The following is a 10,173-nucleotide window of genomic DNA, read 5'->3' on the forward strand; positions in this document are numbered from 1 at the left end:
CAGACATTTTTATGCTGACGTACCTATTTTTACACATGTTTCAGGTGCTGCTTTGTGATGACTGATGATATATGCTACACTTAGGATGGACTCCTACCTTAGCGACTTTAAAACTTGAAAGATAATAGTTGTACTTATTTGATTTTATTAAAACAATGACTTCATTTATTCAATAAAACAAAATTATTTATCCCATGGTTATGAAACAATGATTCTGTTACAACACTCCTCGACGTTTTCGCCACGTTTTGTTGTTTTACGTGGTCGGGGTGTGACATACATGGTTTTCATTGTGACCATGTCAGAACTTTCTTGTTGATACATTAACTCGTTTTGTTTAAACCAAGTTCAACTGTTTGAACTTGCTCGCAATACGTATTTAATTCAAGGTCCCTATCATATTCAAAATAGTACCAACAAGCACTTCATTTGTTTTGAACCATAACAGGTTTGTTTGGTCCTCGACTTCATTAAATTGTTTCTTTGATCACGATCACCTTGTGGTGACGTTTTCCCAAATTTGAAGCTTGCACTAATCTCGTTTGCATATATCATATACGGATTTAATTATTTTATTTATTTATATTGAATCTGCTTTTTTGGTTTAACATATTCAAGCAATCTTAACACAATCGTGTGTGAAGATAATGATACACAAATTCATATCATATTTCAGTGTATCTCTTAATGGTTCTTACAACATCAATCAAGCCTTTCATAATATTTATTGCTTTATCATCTTCAATCGAAAAACATTATTCAATTGTTTCAATTTCAATCAAAAATCCTACTAGATTGTTTGAAACAAACATTCGAATTTACTTCGTTGAATTTTCATTTGGTTTCAAGCATGGTGAACTCATTCAGTCACCGCTATTATTATTTCGATCACTACGACACCTTGTGGTGGCGTTTTCATTTACTTGAAGTTTGAGCTAATCTCATTTTCACCCCTGATGTATGGATTTATTTATTTAATTTCTGTTGGTTCATTATCTTAAACAGTCTTAATACAATTATGTGTTAAGATAAGAGTACACAAATTCATATCATATTCCGGTGTACCTCTAAAGATTCATTCATCATTGATCGAAAATTCTATAATATTCATTTGGTCTTTCATCAGAAATTGAAAATCCTATTCGAAATGAATATCCAAATTTATTTCATTAAAACTTTCAGTTGATTATGAAAACGGTGAATTTGTTCGATCACCGTAATTATTAAGCTATTTCAATCCTTACGACACCTTACGGCGTCGGTATAAACTTGTAGCTTGGGCTAATCATAATCGTACGAACCACGAAAAACCATGTAAGTCTTTCATTTGACTCATCATTTAAACATAGTCTTAATGAAATTATGTATTAAGACGATGATACACCAGGGTCGGTTGTATTTCATTTTGGTGTATCCTTGCAATTCAACAATGTCAACACTTTGATGTTACCTTATTCATTTATTGGTTCATTAATTGACAAATCATTTCGTGATACTGTCCATTTGTGCTTATTGATTCAAGTTTCAATCATACAAACAACCCATGCAAGTTTCCATTGGTCGTAAATTCTATTGTTGATTTGTATATTCTAAACGTTCATTAAAGAATTCTATTGGTTGAATTTCCTCTATTGTTGAACCCAGTAAACCTAATCACCTTGGAAAATATATCATTTCATCTCGTTCATTTGACATTGATTTTTCTCAGTTGACAAATCATTTTCGTATTTCTATTTCATTTGAGCTTGTTGATTCCAAATCGTCCTCAGTTAACAATCAAAGTAAGTTTCCTTTAACAATGACTTCTATTGTTTCTAAAGTCATTTACAACTTATTCACATCCATTGAGCATATATCTCTTTTGACTTGAACCTAGTCACCTTGGAAATTATATCATTTCACCCACTCATTTGACATCGATTTCTTGAACTAATTTAGTTCAACCATTGAGCCCTATTTATTATAAAACACGTCTTCATCTTAAAACTGTTCTTATTAACTAGAACGTAACATAACTCTAAAAGAGATATCGTAGCCAAATCTCGAGGACGAGATTAAAACAAGGTGGGGAGGATGTAACGACTCGCACAAAAATGTCCTAAAACGCTCCCTAAGTGGAAACCCGGACCCCTGAAACCCTAATCCTTGTGAAAAACCAAGAAATCAAGAAATTGGAGTCCACGGGGGCCACGTAAGACATAATGGTAGTCTACGCGGGCCGCGACAGCAAGGCAGATCTCCAGATAAGCTTAAGGGACACGTATTGTCCACGCGTCGCGACCGCCGGTGACTCAGCATACTCCGATCTGATCCACACACCCACGCGGGCCGCGTAAGTATTCCTTTAAAGTTACGCGGGTCGCGAGGCGCCCTGATTCCAGCCTATATATAGCAGCCGATAGTTTCAATTCAAAGTCGCTCAATTCTTTTCTTCTTTTAGATTCTATTATAGCAAAGTAATAGCTCGGGTATTATATTCTAACTCCCGAAACTCTGCCCGTATTAGGGTGATAACTCTAGTCACTAGTATGATTCAATGTCCGATCGATTGAAACTATCCGATGGATGTTTAAGTGCTGCCCGTAATTGGGCTATGCCTTTGTCATTCGTTGTGAGGGTTTTGATCTCGTGAGTTGTCGTTAAAGTTGAATTGAGTTAATACACTAATACGAGTTCCATTGTGTCTAGAAATTAGAACTCGTAATCAGGGAACTGCTAGAATACTTAATAGCTAAGTAAACTTAATAGTTAAACAAACTTAGCAGTTAAGTTAGCTGAGTAGATTAATTAATCTGTTAATTAAGTTAAGTATGATTAATTAATTAGTTAAGCGAGATTAATTAAGCTAAGCTAGATTAATTAAGCTAAGTGCGATTAATTAAGGTTAAGCAAGATTAATTAGGCCGTTAAATAAGATTTATTAAACACCTAAATAGATATACATGAAAAATAAATATAAATATAAAATAGATAATATCAAAGGAAGGTGCTAGGAAGGTTTAAGGGAATAGATATATGTGGGTAGGATGCTTCCTAGAAAATGTACAGCTAGCTTCCTAGAAAAGCTATAGGAAACTTCCTAGAAGTTTCATACTTCTTACCTATAAATAGAAAGCTTAGGAATTCATTTCCTTTGTTCATTTCTTCTATTCTTCTCTCTATACGTTAGTGTTCTAACCAATAATCACCGATGCGATGTTCTGTCCGATCGATTCAGGAACCATCTAATAAATGCCAAAGTGCTGTACTTTGTGAATTTCGGTAAACGGAATCCAAAGTGCTATACTTTGTGAATTTTGTTAAGGTTCGAATCTCGTGACGACCGTTAGGTTTGATTTGGGTTTTAGACAAATATGTATTCCATTCTGTTAAACTATATGTTTAACTACCAGAATACTCCCAATTACACACTTACAATCAAACAAGCTGTTAAATCATCAGAAGATTCAAAACAATAAAGTATACGCTTAATTATCAGAAGGAATAGAATCAAGAAGCTTGCTAAATCATGCTTATACTGTGAGTCATTCTCTCTTTATCAACTGTTTTACAAAACTCCAAATTATTTTCAAAGTTATAATTACAGGGATTAAGTCTTTGTAATCACCAAGTTACAGCCGGTATGTGGGGTTTTGTATACATTACTTGATAACCGTCACCATTGGACAACGGGTTAGCCAAGGGGTGATATGACCATAGTCACATACACCAATTGGACAACGAGATAGCCAATAGGTGGTCAAGTGACAAATACCGTGGGTATATGGTTGATAGATAGAAACATTGTAATCGCCCTTAATACTGTAACTTATAACACTGTTTTCTAGTTATACTTTGCAGTGATTAAGTCTTTGCCAATCTTAAAGAAGCAAATGTAAAAACTCTTAATGCTGTGAATTATAACAAATATAGTTTTATAAAACCTAAATGAACTCACTCAGTATTTCCTGTTGACAAAACCTTTTTAAAACGCGTTTCAGGTACTTACAATAGATTGGAGTAAGAGTTGGATACGGCAACCAAAAAGGGTTACAGAAGTGGCTTGATTTGTCAATTAAATTAAATTAAGGAAAATTGTTTTATGTAGTCGAGTTTATCCCATATTAAAGCTACCTTTCCAAACATCATTTTGTCCCATCTATTTAATAAATAAAATCCGATGTTTTCTAAACTTTGATATTTTTCCTAACTCACGGTCCTGATGAAAGTTCCGCTGCAATGTTTTCAAAAATAACCACCGGTACCACTTGGCTGCTCGCGGCTCCCGATTCCGTCCAGGGTGGCGTCGGGGGCCGTGACACCACGCGTAAATATCCTGGTTCCTAAAGAGGAGCTGCTTCAGGTGCGCTCTGATGTTGGGGGACAAGGCGTGTCCCAACGTGACCGTTTGCTCTGGGTATCTCGCATTGAGAACCCATTTTCCTGGTTGGTTGTTGGGGGTAGGCCTTGCTATTTTGGTCGGACGCGGCTCGTCCGACGCCATGACTTCCCTGCGTGCATAGATTTTCGCGACCCCTGTTTCGGTTGGAAAACCGACTGCAGAATAGGGTACGGACGTAATCATGTTGAAGTCGCCTTGGGATTCCCTCCCAAGGAGCACGTCATATTTGGAAGTGTGAGGTAAAACCATGAAGTTCACCTCTTCTGTTCGTGTGTGCCTTTCGCTAGTGAGGCGCACAGGAAAAGTAATTTTGCCCAGGGGAAAAACAGTTTCCTCTGCGAACCCGGCCAACGGGTAGTCCACCGCTTGCAACCGATCTTTGTCCTCCTGATCGAACTGGTTGAAGCACTGCTCGTATATGATATCAGAGGTACTGCCCGGGTCGATGAATAATCGCTCGGTGCAGTAATAAGCCAGGTGGCCTGTAATAACGACGGCGCGCCTGTCACGCGGGCCGCCTCGGACTTTTGGAAAGACGATTGCTCGTCTTTCCAGTCATTGCCCGGTCTTCTCGCCGCCTTGTGCGGCCTTCCTTTGCCTCCGTTGATCATATGGGTTGAGGCCACATACATGGTCCTCTTCCCTGTGGAGGTGCCCTCGCCGTGGGGGGTGATGCGCTTGGTGGGTTTTTGCCCACCGGGAAACAGATGTTGCAGCTTCCCCTACTTTAGGGCTCGCTCAATCTCCAGCCGGAGACTGATGCAGTTTTTTGTTGCGTGGCCCGAGTCCTTGTGATAGTCACAATAGAGTGTGAGGTCCTGGTTTTTCTTGGACTTCATCGACTGGGCCGGTCGCAGAAAATGCGCGTCCGTAAGGAGGACGTCGCTTGGCGACTGGGTAATCTCAGTCCAGTTACGGTCCCGAGACTGGTTTTTTGACGCCCGGTTTTCACGCTGGGCGTTGATAGTTGCCCTTGCATCGGGCTGGCTGTTCCGCGGGACGTATAGCTTGGACTCGCTGCCGCGATTCCAAGTGTCCCGGTTGCGCTTATTATTGCGCTTAGGCTCTTGGTGGGAGGACTGGCCTTCCACCCAGGGCGGTGCCTTGCCAACATGCGGTTTGAGGGACCGCTGAGTCTGGGCATATGTCTTGATCGCAGCCATGACATCTTCCCATTTCTTTGGCAAGCCGTCCTTGACGGAGATAGTCATAACCATCTGTTCGTCTCTGACGGCTACGATGAAGTGGTTACGTGCCATTTGGTCTGCTACGTCACCTATCTCCAGACATTCTTTGTTGTATCGGACGACGAACGCTTAAAGCGATTCGTCGTCCCTGAGCCAGATGTTCATGACGTCCATGGAATCATGTTCATGGCGTCGCTGCTGGCTAAAATGCGCGAGGAACTTGGCTTCCAAGTGCTCAAATGATTCCAGTGATCCCACTGGCAAAGAATCGAACCAAGCCCTTGCCAGACTCGTAAGGGTCTGAGGGAAAAAATGACACCAGGTGGGCTCGTCCCAGTTGCCGTTGCACCCTGCGCCGGTGAAGATATTTATGTGGTCGTCCGGATCGGACGAACCATTGTATTTCCCAATATTCAATGGGAATTTGGTGGTGTTGACACCAGCGTCACTACAAGAAAATGAAGCTAATGCAACCCCTTGAAAAGGTTGCATTAGGCCTTGAAAAGGTTGCATTACGCCTAATGCAACCCTTTATTACGGGTTGCATTAGGTGAAGTTGCATTAGACCTAATGCAACCTTTTTACGACCTAATGCAACCTTTTTTAAAAGTGTTGCATTTAATATTTAAATGCAACTTTTTTAATATGCAACCTTTCTCCATTCTAATGCAACTTTTTTCATTTTGAAACGCAACCTTTTCAATACTCAAATGCAACCTTTATCATGATTTTCGTTACAAAAATGCAACCTTTTATGCAGTTAAATGCAACTATTATCATGTTTTTAGCACAAATAATGCAACCATTTTTCATAATAAATGCAACACTTTTTATAAATTTGGTGACATCAAATGCAAACTTATTTATATTCAAAAGCAACTTTATAAAATTATTGTTTCAAACACTACAATTGCTATTAATATGCATTAGGATCTGAATTGCGCCATAAGAATGGTATCAAAGATATCATAATAATCTATTATACATTCATAAAGTTACTCAAAATTATTTACAAAATCTTCAAATCAAATTAAATTTTCTTCAAGGATCTTGAATAGGTGCTTGTGAAATTTCTTCTAGTCTCCCTTGTTCGACTTAACTGTTTAGTCTTTCAAGTATGAATAATCCACCAACAAATATTTGCAAACCTGATACTGTTGCTAACCAAGTAAAATAAGTGCTGCAAAAACAGAGATGATGACTTTAGTCCTACATCAACTTAAAACCAAAATAGGTGTAGCATATTGCTCACAATAAACCCCTCATACTAAAAACAAATCTAAATATATTCCTTTGCATGTATCATAATCTACAAGCACGCTAAAATAATAAATACATGAAAGAATATAAAATAATAACCTTACTAGCAGCTTCAAAGAGATAAGAACAATCATCTTATCATAAATGATACAACTTAAACAGTAATTTATATTGATTTACTGGAATTTACACAAATATCTAAAAAACTGTAACTTGATTTCAATGTTAAAAGATTGACATCAAAATCTTAAAAGATTTGGAAAATAATAATTACTTACCAAGACAATGTCTTCAGATCTTAAAAACCATAGTCTCATTCATGATTCTCTGTATAAACATTAATCCACCATCAATCCTGGAAGTATATGTAAACAAAGAAGTTAGCAAAGCTAAATGAGTGAACAATCTATACATGCCTGATAACTCTGTATAAATAAACAAAAAAAAAATGAACAAAACAACCCAACGTATAATATGCCAATTTGGGCGTGTTTTATGCTACTCATGCTCCATCTCAGCATATTACATGACATATTTGGTTCTTTTTTTAGTATATGCCATATAGACTGGTATATAATATGCCCCTGCATATGTCTCTGATCATTTTCCTCTGTTATGCACCAGCGCATTTAGCATACAACCTTTAATATCAACTAAGAATTTCAATAGCACATGGAACCCATTGAAAACAAGTCCAACCTGCACACTAACAAAACAAGGTTAATACATAATAACTGATTTAAAATCTCCTTAACGGGCCACTTGATTGTGAGTCAAGTATGTTCTCTTCCAAGTTTACATTCATGAAAGTTCGACAAAATAACATTACATACATCATGTGATTCATACCTTAGCAAGTCCAAGCTTATTCACCAAATACATGAACTTCGTTCTCCTTGTTAAATCATTATCAGGTCAAGGGTCGTGTATCTACTCTGTAGTAATATATTAACTTTAATAAATCATTGGTTAAATAACAGCACATAATCTACGATGAACACAATAGTTGTACGGAATTTAGAATACACATACACGTACTTATCTAGATAGAAATTAAATCACTCACTTTTGCTCGTAGTTTGCTTGGCTCTTTGACCTCTTCATCCAAACTTTGACTTTTTGGTTAGGTTCCATCACCATCATATGCCTCTCAAATGATTTTACTGAATAAGATCATAGTCATCTTGCACCCTTTAGTTCTATCCATGACTATTAGTTTCAACCATATGCATTGCAAGGTTCGAAGATAGATAGCAATACCTACTTATCATTCCATATAGTTTCAACCATATAGTAAGGCTTTATAAACACAATTAACAAAATTTATTTGATGCTAGCTAATTAACGAATAGCCAAATATATAAATAACTCTCACATGGCCACTGGCATTTTTTTAACTACCAATAGTGTGATGATATCATTAGCATGTTATAAATTTAACGAGGACACATTGCTATGTAGGTAGGCACAACTTCTGTTTTACATTCTAATCAATTAACATTATATAGTTGGAGAAATTGAGCATTATGATTGGTTTACTATTGAATTTTAAATATAAAAAATGATTACCACAATAGAGTTGTTCATGAAAACAATACCATCATAGTGAAAGCTAGCATTAGAAAAAAGAAATAAGCAGGCCATAAAAAATAACAAATCCATTTGAATCAAATATCATCTTGTATCAATATTTCTAGTTTTATAAACTATCGATATCTTTTGAAAGCAAGGCAAGGGTTTTGTGGTTCAAATAAACAAGAAGTCAAGAAGTCAAGAAGTAAAGAATTTCGTATACATAGTTCAAAACTTTAGTTAGAGTTTTAAGCTTTAAATAGATTTTCATTAAAACAGAGAAACGATTATAGACTAATGGCAGGTAGACCACATTAAACAAACATATATCAAAATAAAATCCAGTAAACAAATACGCAAAACTGATGTTTCAATAACTATGTTAATAACTAAATAACCCTCACCTTAAAGAATGACAGGGGCAGACGCTGGGATAATCATCGAAGAAAACCATCGTCGACAATCATCACCATTACGGTTCCTCAACCATAGCGGTTATATAGAGACAGGAGATCAATGAAGGTATTGGAGAGGTTACAATAGGGAGTCAGGGAACGGATGCGGATAGAGATGAATTGGGGGAGGTTAATTTATGTTCAGAGGAAAAATTTTATTGGGGGAAGTGGGAACTAGAATTTGGGAGGGAGTTAAAATTTTTTTATCAGAGGAAACACAATTATATTTAATAAATTATATTTTTTAACTATAAATTAAAGGTATTTTATAAGGCATAAATAAAACATATTTTGAAAAAAAAAATAAAAAAGTCCAAATTTATCGATTTTAGTACATCATGCTAGGGGTGTAAATGAGTCGAATACGTTTAACTTACAGAGCTTGAGCTCGATTCAAGCTTTTTTTTTAAGTTCGAGCTCGGCTTTTTGAGTAGTTTTAGTCACGCTTCTGATGGTCTCAATTAGTCATTTTTGTAGTAGCGAATAATAGCCATGTATTTATTAGATACTATACAACTATGCCTTTAAATTTTCAAAATGCAACCTTTCAAAAAAAAAAGGATGCAAATTTTATTGATATTTGCAACTTTTTAAGAAAAAGGTTGCAAGTTTTAGTAAAATTCGCAACTTTTTTATTAAAAAGTTGCATTAGATCTTCTAATGCAACCTTTATGTTTAATGAAGTTGCATTAGAGTCAAATGCAACTCATTTGAAAAATGTTGCTTCTAAAAGGTTGCATTAGGCCTATTTTCTAGTAGTGCGTGAGCGATTCTTGGGACGAACTTGGAGTTTTCGGCCGCAGATTTTGGCCTATAGGGTTGGCTCTCGGGGCGCTTTGCGGCGCAGAGGTATGTGTTACGGGGGTGAGTGGGAGGAACATAGTGGCGTCCTCCCGGTCTGCTGCTGGTAGCATGAGATTCCCCGCAATATGTATGGTCGTCCGGGTCGGTACGGCCATATCCTTCGTGATGGGACTGCGGTCCCAGTCAGCTTTGAATGCCAGAGCCGCGGTGGGCTATCGATTGCCGCCTGTTATCGCCTTGAGGGCCCAAGCGGCTTTGTATTGGGCCTCTGGCACGAGACCCATATGAGGAATCATCCTCATCGATTGTGCGGACCTCACAGTAAGAGGATCCGCGGTCTTCACGCCTGCTTCGGGAGGCTGGGCGTGAGGGGGCCCTGCCGTCGTATTGTAAAGTACGACCCGCAGGTGTATATGGTGCCGGGGTGGGCCCGACCGGTATTTGCACTTCTGCGCAAGCTCTGTTGTATACTGCGGCCAGCAGGGTTGCTTGCTGGTCATACCAGGCATGAGGA

The 10,173-nt window shown here is 37.7% G+C and overlaps 1 long non-coding RNA gene across 4 annotated transcripts; it reads right to left on the reverse strand.

The window, feature by feature from the left end:
* Positions 1 to 6,484: 6,484 nt before the first annotated feature.
* Positions 6,485 to 9,041, reverse strand: LOC110923425. Of its 4 annotated transcripts, XR_004887124.1 has the most exons (5): positions 8,805 to 9,041; positions 7,895 to 7,991; positions 7,291 to 7,763; positions 7,107 to 7,183; positions 6,485 to 6,748 (listed from the first exon to the last, which is right to left on the reverse strand). It is a non-coding gene; the product is annotated as an uncharacterized LOC110923425 (long non-coding RNA). The 4 variants fall into 4 exon arrangements; XR_002584076.2 differs by having other exon boundaries at positions 7,107 to 7,763; XR_002584077.2 differs by having other exon boundaries at positions 7,107 to 7,763; positions 7,895 to 8,088.
* Between the last annotated feature and the right edge of the window lie 1,132 nt (positions 9,042 to 10,173).

This window comes from Helianthus annuus, chromosome 17, assembly GCF_002127325.2.
Source record: "Helianthus annuus cultivar XRQ/B chromosome 17, HanXRQr2.0-SUNRISE, whole genome shotgun sequence".
Taxonomy (NCBI): domain Eukaryota; kingdom Viridiplantae; phylum Streptophyta; class Magnoliopsida; order Asterales; family Asteraceae; genus Helianthus; species Helianthus annuus.